The 14,824-nt window shown below is 42.1% G+C and overlaps 1 protein-coding gene across 1 annotated transcript in view; it reads left to right on the top strand.

Annotated features, from left to right (window-relative positions):
• The first annotated feature begins 5,953 nt into the window (after positions 1–5,953).
• The window catches only part of TPST2 (tyrosylprotein sulfotransferase 2), a 29,385-nt gene continuing 20,514 nt past the window's right edge, over positions 5,954–14,824 (top strand). Inside the window, exon 1 of the mRNA XM_044658863.1 lies at positions 5,954–6,017. The gene's annotated coding sequence lies outside the window, so the exon portion shown is untranslated. The remainder of the gene's footprint in view (positions 6,018–14,824) is intronic.

Here is a 14,824-nt window from a genome sequence, read left to right as displayed (position 1 = left end):
AACTTATGCTTAATAATACAAGGGACTTGTAAGGGGTGGGGGGAAAGAAGTACTACCTCTGGAATCAGAGAACCTAGGTTCAAGTCTTACTTCTGACACTTCTCAAAATGGTCAAGTATAAGTGTTAGATTTAATGGTTTGGCTAAATATATGAAAATTATAAATCTTTTATTTATAAAAGAGGTAGAAAGAGTGAAAGTACAAATGGGTAGAAAAGACATTAGCCTGTCTAACTAAATATTGTTCCAGTGCTTGGCTCAGCCAGGACTTGTTAACCTTCAATCAGAATTAAACTATCTCCAGAAGACAGGAAGGGAAAACAGCTTTCCACTCACCCAAGACAATGACTGGAGCTGAAGGTCACTCCTGAGGCCTACTTTCTTCTTTGAGCTGACCTTCTTCTTGAAGCCAACTTCCTTCTTGGAGTGACCCTCTTCTTGGAGTTCACTCTCTATTAGCCTCCTTCACCAGACTCCTCCACCATACTACTCTGCTCAGGGATTTTCATGGCTTTTATGGCGGTTTCCTATCCCTGCCCCTTTTCACGGGGGCCAATCATAGTTTCCAAATTGTCTGAGTTCTCACCTTTGGAACCACACCTTTCTGCTGTGTGAACTCAAGTTTCTGGCTTGTTCTCACCTAGCATCAAGTAAGGTGTGAACTCACTAAGCAGTTTGTGAACTCCTCCACCTAGTTCAAGATTACCAACCAAAGTGTTAACTAAGCAAAGAGAACAAAGGATTCCCTTTTCACAAATGTGAACTCAAAGAGAACCAAGAATTCCCTTTTACACAAGTCACTTAACATCTCAGTTTCCTCATCTGTAAAATAAGGGGGTTGGAATCAATGATGTTTTTTTTTTTTTTTAAATCCTTACCTTTCATCTTGGAATCAATACTGTGTATTGGTTCCAAGGCAGAAGAGTGGTATGGGCTAGGCAATGGAGTTTAAGTGACTTGCCCAGGGTCACACAGCTGGGAAGTGTCTGAGGCCAGATTTGAGCCCAGGATCTCCCTCATCTCTGGGCCTCTCTCTCAATCCATTTAGCCTCCTAGCTGCCCCCTGGAATCGATGATTTCTAAGATTTCTTCTTACTTTAAATCTTTGATCTCATGCTTTAAACCTGTGCCACCTAAAACCAAGGGGCTTTTCCCCTTATCCCCATGGGCTCTTTAACCAACAATGTGGCTTCTCTCTCTCTCCTTCAGGCTTCAGCTTTAAAAGGTTTTCCCTCTTCTCTGGTGGAGACGTGCCTGGGAGCCCAAGGGCTGGAGTGGGTCTTATGAACTTTGGCATTTGGAGAAGTGTTCAGTGGGTGGTGATAGCTGGGCCTGCTTGGCCTTAGCCATCCAGCTCTCCAAGGCCCTTGAAATAGTCAAGTGTTCCACCCTCTAATTGGCTTTATTCTTCTTTAAAACATCTACCTTCTTTTTCCCCTCTCCAGTTCCCATGTTCTTTTCTTTCTCTCTCTTCTACCCCCAGAGCATCACCTGTCAGGGTCCTATATGGCCTGGAGTTTTGTTGAGGACAGGCTAGTTGCCTTGGTTACTATTGGAACACTCTAAGCCATCTGGTTTTTAGATATTGCTAATTACGCTGATATTTTGGGGACCTGAAAGAGTCCAATTAGCATGGGAAAGTGGGGGATGCTGGGAAGGAGAAGAAGGTTGAAAATAAAAGCAACAACCAAACTCCCATTTCTATGAAGGGAGAGGAAAGGATACTTTTTTGTGGTCATCATTTTCTGTTGCAAATCTCTAAGGTTGCCTGATGGAAGAGGGAGGGTAGACCCAGAGGGGCAGTACCAGCGTGTTTAGTCATCCATCTCCTGCCTCCACTTCTGCCCTTTAGGGGCCAAGCAAAACCAGTCTAATGGATAATTTGGAGAGCAACCAGAAGTCTGAGGCCTTTAGAGAGAATCAGTGGAAGAAACTGGGAATGTAGAGAAGACTTAGAGGCAATATGATAGCTGTTTTCAAATATTAAAAGGATTGTCACGTGGAAGAAGGAATTAAATTGTTCTGCTTGGCCCCAGGGGGCAGAACTAGGTGCAAATGGCGGGAGGTGTAATGGGGGCAGCTTTAGCCTAGATTTAAGAAAAAAAAACAAACCTTCTTAACAATTAGAGCTGTCTCAAAAGTGGAATGGGCTGCCTGGGAGATGGGAGTTCCTGCTCACCAGAAGTCTTTTGTCAAACAGAGCTCTAGGTTTTATTTTATTGCTGTTCATTCATTTCAGTTGTGGCTGACTCTTCGGGACCCCATTTGGGGTTTTCTTGGCAGAGATACTAGAGTGGTTTGCTATCTCCTTCTCCAGCTCATTCTACAGATGAGGAGATTGAGGCAGACAAAAATGAAGGGATTTTCCCAGAGTCACAGAGCTGGTAAGGGTGGGAGACTGGATTCTAACCCAGGTCTTCTTGACTCCAGGCATTGAAGCCATTTAGCTGCCTTTTTAAGGACATTCCATAATGATATTACATTTATAGAGCTCTTTAATATTTACAGACGGTTGCTCTGTTCAAAGCCTGGTGCTAGGGACTCAGTGCCGGGAAGGAAGAAGGTAATTACTGACATTTACATAGTGCTTTTATGGTTTACACTGCATTTTACACAAATTATTTTTATTTGATAGATAAATAAACAAAAGCACTTTGGAAGAGATCACCAAGATCATTCAGTCAAAGGAGTCTTTACCTAGGGATCCGTAAAACTTATTTTTAAGAATATTTTGATCTTATTTCAGGATCATTGGTTTTCTTTGTAATCATGTGCATTTTATTTTATTCATTTACAAACATGATTCAGAGGAGGCTTTACCAATGCCAAAGAGGTATTGAGGACACACTCAAAAGGTGAAGAGTCCCCATTCTAGCTCGGGTAACTTCACTTTGACAATATCACTGACAAGTAGTCATCACTTTTCATTTGAAGACCTTCAGTGATGGAGCTCATTCTCTGTCAAGGCAGTCTGTTTCCATTTGGGGTTTTCTTGGCTAAGACACTGGAATGGTTTGCCATTTACTTCTCCAGCTCATTTTACAGATGAGGAAACTGAGGCAAACAGCTTCAGTGGCTTGGCCAAGGTCACACAGTTGGTAAATGTCTGGGCCAGATTTGAACTCAGGTCATTGTAATCCCAGGTCAGGAACTTATTAGAGGGTCATAGGTCTAGAACTGGAAGAGATCTCAAGAGCCATCTAGTATAGCTCCCTCCTTTTATATGGATGAGGAAACTAGGCCCAGGTCATTTGAGTGAGTAACCTAAAATCACATAGGTAAACACTTCAGAGACAAAGTTTTAACCTAGGCCCTCTGACATCAGAGAAGGGATTTTTTTTTTACTGAACTCTATAACTTTCCTCTTTCACAAGATTGCTGGATAGATACTTGAAAATAGTCCCTTTCCTTCACACATACCCGAGTCTTTTCTTCTCAAGACTAAGTAACCAATCCCCCTAGTGGAGCTTCCTATGGCATAGCTTGCTAACTGATTACCTTCTAAGTTACCCTCCTCTGCTCCCATTCCAGCATGTTTGTGCCCTTCAAAGTAGGGGGCTTATGTTTGGACATAGTATTCCATATGATAAGAAAATCTCTTATAAAAGGTGTGTTTTGTTACCTGAAATGGGGCATGACTCTCTCAATGGAAGATGAGGAAAATTGACGTAGGCTCCCAAAAGCCCAAGGAAGCCAGAGCAGTGAGAGGCTTCCAGGTAACTACACCCACATAGTAAATTCCATCACCCTCTGTTCTTGTCTGTTAATTAAGAGTGACTGAGGTGGTAGAAAGACTTATAGAATTTAGAGCTGAAATAGCCTTTTATGCACCTTTACAGACCATATAGTCCAACTCCCTTGATTTTTCAGATGAATAAATTGAATCTTAGAGAAGATAAATGACTTGTCCCAGAGCACAGAGCAAGAAGTCAGTAGAACCAGAATTTGAACCTGGCTCTTCTTGACTCCAGATTCAGCATTCTAAATCTAACAGTTTTTCTACTACATTGTGTGCCCTCTAACCTGACAGCTTTTAAAAAAAGAATTTATGTCTTTTGTTTTAGTATCATATTCATTTCTAAATTTCCTCTAATCAGAAAACTTTCTTTTACCAGAGACTTTGAAAAAAGTCATTCTTGACAGCATGAGCAATATTCTATACCCCACCCCTTCTATAAAAGAATGGAGGTACATTTTCTTTTGCTTCTGAGAGGTAGAAACCAGGAAGACCTACGCTCAGGTTCTCTGTGCCATATTCTAGCTGTGTGACTATGAGCAAAAATGATATAACCTCTCATTATTCTAGGCAGCTATCTGAGGCATAAGTTGAAGGGGACTGTCAGCCTGCATTAGAAGAGGAAATTTCCTTACCTGGAAGTTCCTTATACCAGTGAAATCACAGGTCAAGTCCCTATCCTATCCTCTTTTCAGGATCCAGTTTGATCAGCATAGAGTATTCCTTTTTACATGATTGTTCTTTCCATTTCCATCATGGTGGTCATTGTATATATTGTTTTCTTGGTTCTGCTCATTTCAGTGTGTATCAGTTCATACAAGGCTTCTTGTATTTTTCTGAATTCTTCATATTTGTCATTTATGACATCCCAATAATCAATTACATTCATGCACTGAAAGTGAGTTTGAATATTCCTCAAGGAATGAGTCATTACTTTGGTTCCACTTTCCACAGCAAGCACTTAATAGAGTGTTCATTAACTCACTGATTACTATCACAGAAAGTACAATGACTCTTGCATACTTATGACTTTTGTTTTTGGGTTTATGTTTATATGCCTAGAAGTAGATTATATTTAGATGTATGCCTAATAGTAGATTCTCTAGGTCAAAAAGCATGGATGGTTTAATATCTTTTTCTCACGCAATTCCAAATTGTTTTCCAGAATCACAATACTCTTATTTCTTTTTTTTTGTATCATTTTTAAACTTTTTTAATGAACAAAAACCTATTTTTTCTCCCTTCTACTATCCCCTCCATTGAAAAAACAAATGTATACAGTTAAACAAAATGAATTCCTGCATTGGCCATGATGGAAAAATACTTGTCTCAATCTGCACCTTGAGTCTGTCTCTTCTCTGTTATAAAGTAGGCAGCTCATTTTACACCATGGCCTTGTAGAATTGTTTAAAGCTTGATTTCACAGAAAAGGAAACTGAGGCCTAGAAGTAGGGAGGGAAGGGAATGAGCCTTTATAAAAGTCTTACTGTGTGCCAGGCACTATGCTAAGCACTTTAGAGATTTGATTTCATTTGCTTCTCATAACAACCCTGAAAGGGAGGTGCTATAACAATACTAATGTTAATAATAACTAATATTTATATAATGCATACTATGTGCCAGGCACTGTGCTGATTACTTTACAATTATTATCCCAATTGATCCTCACAACAACTCTGTGAGCTAGATGCTATTATTATCTCCATTTTATAAATGAGAAAACTGAGGCAAACAAAGGTTAAGTGACTTTCCCAGGGATATACCTTTAGTAAATGTCTGAGGTCAAATTTGAATTCAGGATTTCTTGATCCCAGGTCTGCATCACCTAGTCTTCTCTAAGAAAGGTCAAGGAATTTGCCCAAGGTCACCCAAATGTCAAGAGCTAGGATTTGAAACTTATTCCTTTGACTGTTTTCTAAGTTCCCTTCTGATAAATGCTCTAAACCATAATTTTAAATCCTAATACCTTGGTTCCCCAAGATGAAAAGCCCTAAGGAGATGGAGATGCCCACGTAAAGTCATTATCACTGTTACTGACCTGTTGCCCCATAAGAGCCTTTGTGTCTGCATGGCTAGGGCAGCATTCTCAAAGACCAATTCTTTAACCCATACTTGGACCATGGAAAAAGTCTAAGACTTAGCCTCTCACATCTTTGGGTATGGGACCATATTATTACCAAACTGTTCTTTCTCTCTTTCCAGCTCTACTCCAACAATTCTCCTATCGTGGCCATTGAAGAGGAAGAGACGAAGAGAATATACAATGGACTCATCCTGGGAAAGTAAGTGACGCCTCTGCAGAGGCTCTATCTTGGGAATGACTGGTCGGCAGGCATGCAGGGAAGAGTGGTGTGCTGAATATTTAATAGGGCTGCCTACCAGCACTTGGGCAACATTAATATTTTATTGTACTTGAAAGCAATGAGAAGCAGAATGTAAAATCCTGTTGTTGTACCTTCTATATTTAGCATGTAAATGAGGCATGTGGATAAGAAAACCAAATTTTTTTAAAAGATGGAGCAAAGAAGAAAATCACTTGCTTTTAGGGGGAAAATTTGCTTACTCCTACTAGTTTGAATATCTCTTAGTCTAGATATGTGGGTTCATCAATCTATGGAGCTCTCAGTGTGGAAATATCTTTCACTAATACATATCAGCAATTCTTGTGTAACTTTGTTTTTTTTTTCTTTTTGTATGTGTGTGTGATTTATTTTCTGGGAGCACTGGAAGGTTAAGGGACTTTCCTAGGGTCATGAAGCTATTACATGCCTACTAAAGCACTCCCTGATTCTAAGGCTAGCTCTTTACCCAGTTCACAATCATCATTTAATCATTCCATGAACATGGATGAAGCTCTTTGTGTGTCCTCAAAGAGCTTACATTCTATTGGGAAGATAGCAAGAACATATGAGTGTGTGTGTGTGTGTGTGTGTGTGTGTGTGTATAAAACTCATGCAAGACTGACCCTAGAAAGCACCTGGAGTGGTGACAGGAAAGGATTCCTACAGAAGATCCTATTTGATCCATGTCTTGAACAAAACTGGGGATTCCTAGAAGGGATAAACGCATACTAATGGTCAGTTGTACAGAGGAGAAAATAAGGAGTCTTAGAGCTTAAATGACTTGGCCAAGATCACATAGTTAGTTGGAGACCAAGCCAAGATAGGAATTGCAGAATTCTCAGAGTTGGAAGGGACCTTAGAAGCCAGCTGGGGCTAGCCTAGACTTGATCACAAATCTCTTCACTGTCCCCAGTTAGTGGTCCCTGATCCTAAATCCCATGCTCACTGTCCCCAGTTAGAGGTCCCTGATTTCAAATCCCCTGCTCACTGTCCCCAGTTAGTGGTCATCCAGCACCTGTTTCAAGATCTCTTGTAAAGGAGAGAACCTGCCAATGTGGAGAGCTCTAATTTGCAGGAAGTTTTCCTGACATCAAATCTAAATATGCTTCTCTGCAACTTCTGGTCCATCAACAAACATTTATTAAGCATTTACTATGTGCCAAGGACTATGCTAAGGGATAGAGATGAAAAGAATGACAAAAAGACACAGTGCCTGCCCTCAGGCTCCTTGAAGAAGGTGGAATTTGCACTAAGTATTAAAAGGAACCTAAGGAAGCTAGAAGGGGGAACATTCCAGGCAAGAGACTCTGAGTCAAGAAATGGGAGTGACCTGTTGAACAGCAAGGGGGCCAATGTTACTGTGAATTTGATTTTGGGGGAGAGTAAGATGTTAAAAGGCTAAAAAGATAGGAAGGATTTTAAAGCCAAATAGGACTTTTTATTGATCCCAGAGGTAAAAGGGAGCTATTGAAGTCTATTGAGTTGGGGGTGATGTAATCAGGCCTGCACTTTGGGAAAATCACTTTGACAGCTGAGTGGAGTGGAGAGAGACTTGAGAGAGGGATACTTACCAGCAGGTTATTGTAATGATGAAGGCCTAAATAGAGGCTTATTGTTCACAAAGGAATTCTTTTAGAAGAAATACTTGTATCCCCAAAACTTTTTATGATTGCTGGGTAAGTTGTTACCTTTGATGGCCAGAGTATCCTTTTTCTTTTTATACACTTACCTTCTTTCTTAGAATTAATACTAAGTATTGGCTCCAAGGCAGAAAAGTGGTAAGGGCTAGGCGATGGGGGTCAAGTGATTTAGACTATTCTAGCCAGAAAGACCCTTTAGGATATCTATTGTACCCTGGGAGTCCAACCAGGACAAATTTTTTAGTTATTTCCCTCTGGTTTTTGAGTGATGTGGGAGTAATGATAGCAATTCATGTCCTTGTCATAATTTAAGACTTAGAAAGTCTTAGTGCAAATATTCCTAGGCCCATTTTATACAGACAGAGACTGAGGCTCAAAGAAGATCATAGAATTGTAGAATTTAGAGACAAAACACTAGAAATGTATTAAAAAATTTATGTATTTTAACTTTTTTTTTTGAAATTTTGAGTTCCAAATTCTCTCCTTCCCTCTAGCCCCTCTCTCACTTATTAAGAAGGCAAAGGTGTATGATATAAATTATACACATGAAGTCATATAAAACATATTTCCATATTAGCCATGTTGGGGGGAAAAAAACAAGAAAACAAGAAAGTGAAAAATGAATTCAGTCTGCACTCAGATCATTAATTCTCCCTCTGGAGGTGGATAGCATTTTTCATCATATCCCCCACAATTTTACCGAGGAGGAAATGGACCTAGAGAGATTAAGTGACTTGAGTCAAGGCCATATAAGTAATGGGCAGCAGAAGTGTGATTTGAACCTCTGTCTTCTACTCTAAGAGCTTCTATTCTTTTCAGTGTATCGTAGTTCCTCCCTATGTTATGTAGCCAGTTACTTAAGACACAGCTGCTGGGGGAAAGAATATCAAGTGAAGACCTTCTAGAGCAGGGGTTGGCAACATAAGGCTCTCGAGCCATATCTGGCTCCACCTCCCGACCAGCCAGTCCAGGCAGAGCCCCAGGATGTGCCCCAGGAGGCCCTTTAGCCCCAGCCCCATATTCCAGCGCTTTCTGCCTCCATCCTCCTTCCGCAGGTGTTTATGGCTCTCACGGCCAAAAAGGTTGCCGACTGTTGTTCTAGAGAGTGCCTGAGTTAGGACACCAACTCTTCACTGATTCCTGCAGCCCAAAGAGGCCTTCCCCTATAGACGGCCACCTCTATCAGCCTTTTCATCATGGCTCCGCGTTGAAGTGCCTGACTTTGCTTTTGGTCTCCTTTCTCCTTAGTAGTTTTGGCCTCATCACTTCTGTTTTTAATCTCAAAGCTCTCCTGTTTTCTTTCTACTCTTCCCCTCTCACATAGGATGCTTGCAGTCCTCAGTGGCCATCATGTGCCCTGTGGATGCTTTGAGTTCTTTTTTCTATCTAGCAGAAATGGATTTGCACAGGGTCTTCTCCTAGCCTTCACCTGCTTGCCCATGGGAATCCAAAGCCTGCACTTAGGAGGCAGCTGGCCAAGGGCTGGGAGGCAATGTGTGCTCAGCTACCACATCCGTGACCTTGGCCTCTTTTACACTGATCCCTGGCCTCAACAAACAACCTCTGCTGGCTGGCAAGGCGGATCTCATCTCCGCCTCTCACTGACAAGGCCCAGAAGCAAGCCTGTGGCCTGTGGGAAGGTCCCGACCTCCATGCCATCTGTCCCAAGCAAGAGCACAAAGCCAGGTGCAGCCTTCTCAGGAGGCTCCGAGGCCTCTTCTCTTGCTTTGTGATGAATAAAATTGCAAACTATTTTAGTCATCGTTCATTTTTGGAAAAAGCAAGTCAGAGTCCGTTAACACCTCGTTGAAAGCTGTTTATCAACTTTATCAGCTCCACTTCCCTTCTAATCTACCACACGTCAGGAAATAACACGGCTAAGCTCATTCGATATTTATGCATGGTAAAAGCAAAGACCTCTCATTATACAATCTTAGGAGCTTTGGTAAATGGGATGTCTTTCTTGGTTGTGAACTCTCTTCTCTGTGGGCTTCATGGGACCACAGCCAAGTCAAGACATCATACCATGACATCATTGGTCCTCTTTGAAACAAGGGCCAAACAGCAGCAACAACATAGGACCCCAAGATTTGGAGGTTGAAGGGCCCTTAGAGACCATCTAAACCAACCCTTTCATTTTACAGCAAAGGAAACTGAGGCTGCGAATAAGTGCCTTCAGTGCCTGCCTACCCTGGTGGGTCTAGGGCAGGTCTAGAATCACTAGCCCCATTTACACGAATGGAGATAATTTTGGAATATAGAGGAAGGGATGAACTTTTAATTTGGGGGAAATGAGAGGTCACATAATCAGTCAATGAACATTGACTTATGCATGCTGGACACTGCTGGTTACTGGTAATATAAGGGCAAAGAACAAAACTGTCTCGAATTCTAATATCTAATTTTAATATAACATTCTAACATGATAATATATCATATTATTGTAATAAATTATATATTATAAATATAAGAATTATAATAATAATTAATCTCATTTGATAATCACAACAACTCTGTGGGGTAAGAGCTATCATTGTCCCAATTTTACAAAAGAGGAAACTGAGGCTCACCAAGGAGGACTTGTCCAGGGATCACACAGCTAGGAAGTGACTAAGATGGGATTCAAAAAAGGATCTTCCTTATTCAGAGTTTGTCCTATCCATTGTACTATCTAAGCTGCTTATCCACAAGGAGTTTACTTTTTTTTTTTTAGATTTAAACCCTTACCTTCCATCTTGGAGTCAATACTGTGTATTGGCTCCAAGGCAGAAGAGTGGTAAGGGTAGGCAAGTGACTTGCCCAGGGTCACACAGCTGGGACGTGTCTGAGGTCACATTTGAACCCAGGTCCTCCTGTCTCTAGGCCTGGTGCTCTATCCACTGAGCTACCCAGCTGCCCCCAGGAGTTTACTTTTTAATGGAGTGATAGGAAAGGGCCCAAAGTGGTGATAAAGTCCACTGATTACAATGTATCCTGACCCTAATGTATTTAAAAGAGAAGTAGAATGAGAAATCTGGAGACCTGAGTTCTACTGCTGAATCCTACCACTCACTGTATGTCCTTAGACAAATCATTTGATTCTCATTGTTTCAACTTCTTTTTTTATTTAAAAAAAAAAGGCTATAGTAGGTGCTTCTTACTACTATCTCTATAACCTTAGGCAGGTCACTGAGGCTCTGGGACTCTCAGTGTCCTCCTTTGTAAAATGGGGGAGGGGAGAGCTAGACTTAATAGGTTCCTAGAGGTCTTCCAGTTCTACCACTTTGATCCTGGGAAATGATCTTGGAGATCTCTGAGCAACAGCATTTATTCTGATTACAAAACCTAAGTACCATTTTCCCGGGGCCCTGACAGCCAGCCTTACCAAAAGCTTCAGGAACTAGACAGGGGCAACCCCTGGAGCCCCTGTGGTCAGGTAAACCTTGCTATTATTGAAGTCCACCGGAATTGAAAGGGAAACTTGGGCTCCTGGAAACCCCCTAAGCAGAGGAAACCTTGGGCAGCCAGGATGCCAGGATTTGTTTGTGGTTAGGCTGACTGGGGAAGAGAGAGCCAGAAAGAACCCTGGATCCATCTCCATCTCCGTAGCAACTCTCAAAGTTGTCTCAAGAAAAATTGTTTGTTTGTTTTTTAAAGTAAGGGGCCATCCCCTGGCCTCAGGAATGCATTGGCTCTTAGAAAAATGACTTAGTAACAATTCCCTGCACCATACTCTGCCCTCTGGTGGCCTCTTTGAGATTAAACCTTAGCCTGAAATTGGATGGAGAGATGAATGAATGAATGAATGAATGAATGAATGAATGAATGAAGTGAGTAAATCAATGAATGAATGAATGAATGAATGAATGAAGTGAGTAAATCAATGAATGAATGACAAGCCCATGCACTTACTATGTGCCAGGCACTGGACTAAGTAAGTAAGATAGAGGTAAAAATATACTCCCTGCCCTTAAGGAGCAGGAGAATTCTAATGGAGAAACAGCCCATGTCCTTAGAAGAAATAATTCGATTAAAGGAAAGGGGTTGGGTGGTGGGGGGAGAGGGGGTCATTGGGGAGATTCTCAGTGAGCTCAGTTTTAAAGGAATCCAAAGGATCCAGGAGGAAAGGTGAAGGTCAGAGCTCTCCAGGCATGGAGAGTGGCACAGTGGTGCCAAGGGAAAGAGATAAAAGGTGGGAGAACAGAGGGAAGACTAGTGTATCTGGGTCCTCAGGAATAAAAAGAACTAGAAGCCACAGAGAAGGGACAAATCAATCAACAAGTGTTTATTATGTACTAGTCATGGTCATAGTCTCGGGGGATGCAAATTTAGTCCCTGCTCTCTAATTGCTTAAGGAGAAAACCTACACAAGGGAATAGTAGCCAGAGAACCGGATGTTTGCAGGAGTCCCAGGAATGATGATTTGATCCGCAGGACCATTCATTGCAGTGCCCTCTCTAAGAACAATAGATGCTCATGAACTCACCTAAAACTATGCTGAGGAACACCAAGACCTCAGAAGTGGAAGGGGCCTTAGGGGTCACCTTCTCCAAATGTCAAAGGCAGTACCAGAATCTCATCCACGACCTGCCAAATAGGTGGCCGTCCCCTCGAGCCTCTATCTCAACAGTTCTTTTTTTTTTTTTTTTAACCCTTACCTTCCATCTTGGAATCAATACTGTGTGTTGGCTCCAAGGCAGAAGAGTGATAAGGGTAGGCAATGGGGGGTCAAGTGACTTGCCCAGGGTCACACAGCTGGGAAGTGTCTGAGGCCAGATTTGAACCTAGGACCTCCCGTCTCTAGGTCTGACTCTCAATCCACTGAGCCTCCCAGCTGCCTCCTTTCTCAACAGTTCTGATGATGAGAGGCTCACTGGTTTCAGGAGAAAACTCCTTTGATACAATTTAACGCCTACTAGATGTGCCAAGCAGTGTATGGGTCGTTTTCTGGGGATACACTGACTAGAAAGAAACAGTCCCTGCCATCAAGGAATCTACATTCCATTGGAGAGAAACAACGTGTAGGGTATATGTACATGCAACGTATATACAGAGTAACTACAAGATAATTTCATGGGCTTGGGGAGATGGCTGAGGTCTTCTATGGGCGGTACCTGAACTGTGCTTTGAAGGAAGCTGGAGATGCTAAGACATATGGTTGAGTAAAGAGGCATATATATGAATTGATTCCCACACTGATCTTATAATTATTGTCCTCACTTACAGATGAGGAAACTAAGGCAGAGAGACATTAAATGGCTTGTCCTGAGTCACACAGGAAGAGTTAGGAAAATCCAGATTGAAATCCATCCATTCTGTTGTTGGACAGCTCCCAACATGTACCATTCCATCTTCCCAACTCAGGGACCAGAGCGTAAGGTATGGGGCCAGGAGTCAGTCAGGAGCCGGGATCTGCTCTCCCCTCTGTCTATTGTTCTAGTATCATGAAGCAGAACAAGGTGGCTATGATGGGATCTAGTTAGCCTGGACACATCAGCAGGTTCGAGGTGGCCCAATAGGGAGCAGGCGGCTTCGGGAAGTGGATTTTCCAATAGGACCCCTCAAATGTATGGCATCCTTCCCTGCCTTCTCAAGCAGAAGGCAGGACATTATTGGCCATTTCCCTAATGGCTTAGGGTTGCCACGAGGCTGTGTCCCATAGATGTGCCATTAAGTAATGACCCCAGTTGCCAAAGAAGCACAAGTCTTATGTCTATTTTTTTTGTTGGTTTTTTTTTTAAACCCTTGTACTTCGGTGTATTGTCTCATAGGTGGAAGAGTGGTAAGGGTGGGCAATGAGGGTCAAGTGACTTGCCCAGGGTCACACAGCTGGGAAGTGGCTGAGGCCGGGTTTGAACCTAGGACCTCCTGTCTCTAGGCCTGACTCTCACTCCACTGAGCTACCCAGCTGCCCCTGTCTATTTTTTTGTAGTGTTTCTATCAAATCTCTTGCTCTTAGGCCATCTGTTATCACTTCTTGCTCCTGTCACAGACCCTGGCTCTCTCAGACTTGCTTCTCATTTTCTGTTTCTAATTTGTTGTGGCCCAGGAAATGACACTGCTAAGTCTGTAGGAAGTTGGTGTAAAATAAGAGTAAAGAGATTCTGGTAAAATATCTTATGTACAAAGAACATGAGCCTTAGTTCACCAACAGTGTGGCTTTGCCTTGAGCTTTAGGGGCCCCCTTCTTTGTTTTGTGTTTGCTCTGAATGAGGAACAGAGGAGAGTTTAGAACTGGAAAACTCTTTGCTACTTTCTGCCACAGTGACTTTGGATGAGTCCATTCCTCTTTCTAGGTCTTGATTTTCTCATCTATAAAACAAAGGCACCTTCTAGTTATGGGGTCATAGGATCATAGGTCTAGAGCAGTGGTTCCCAAACTTTTTTGGCCTGCCGCCCCCTTTCCAGAAAAAAATATTCCTTAGCCCCCTGGAAATTAATTTTTTAAATTTTAATAGCAATTAATAGGAAAGATAAATGCGCCTGTGGCCATCACCACTCCCTGGATCGCTGCAATACCCACCAGGGGGCGGTGGCGCCCACTTTGGGAATCACTAGTCTAGAGCTAGAAAACACCTTAGAGGTCTACTACCTCATTTTACCTCTAGAGAAATGATTCTTAGAGAGGTTAAATAACTTGCCTCTGGTCACACACTACTAAATGGCAGGGGCAGCATTTGAATCCAGTTCCATAGCTGTCTCATCTGACCCTTCACTTGATAGGAGCTGCCAGGTTAACTTGGACTCAGGAAGACCTGAGTTCAAGTATTGCCTTAGCAACCTGCTTGCTGTGTGATCTGTATAAGTTATTTAACCTCTTTCTCAAGTAATCTAACCATCCTCAATTTCCTCATCTATAAAATGGGGATGCTATTTTATATTTGATAAGTTGTGCGGATAAAAGAAGATGACATTTTTAAAATGTTTTGTAAACTTTAAATCTCTTCATAAATGCTACTGCTGCTGCTGCTGCTGTTGCTGCTGATGATGATTGTAGTTCATGCAGGCAAGACCTAGATCAGGGAAGAGAACTTATCCAAGAACCAAAGTAATGAGAAGCAAGAGTCAGGATTTGAATCTAGGTCCTTTGTTCAGGGTTTGTTTTGTTTTTTTTCAGCTGTAGCAGTG

The sequence above is a fragment of the Gracilinanus agilis genome, chromosome 1 (assembly GCF_016433145.1).
Source record: "Gracilinanus agilis isolate LMUSP501 chromosome 1, AgileGrace, whole genome shotgun sequence".
Classification (NCBI taxonomy): Eukaryota; Metazoa; Chordata; class Mammalia; order Didelphimorphia; family Didelphidae; genus Gracilinanus; species Gracilinanus agilis.
This window is presented reverse-complemented; position numbering and strand designations above follow the sequence as displayed.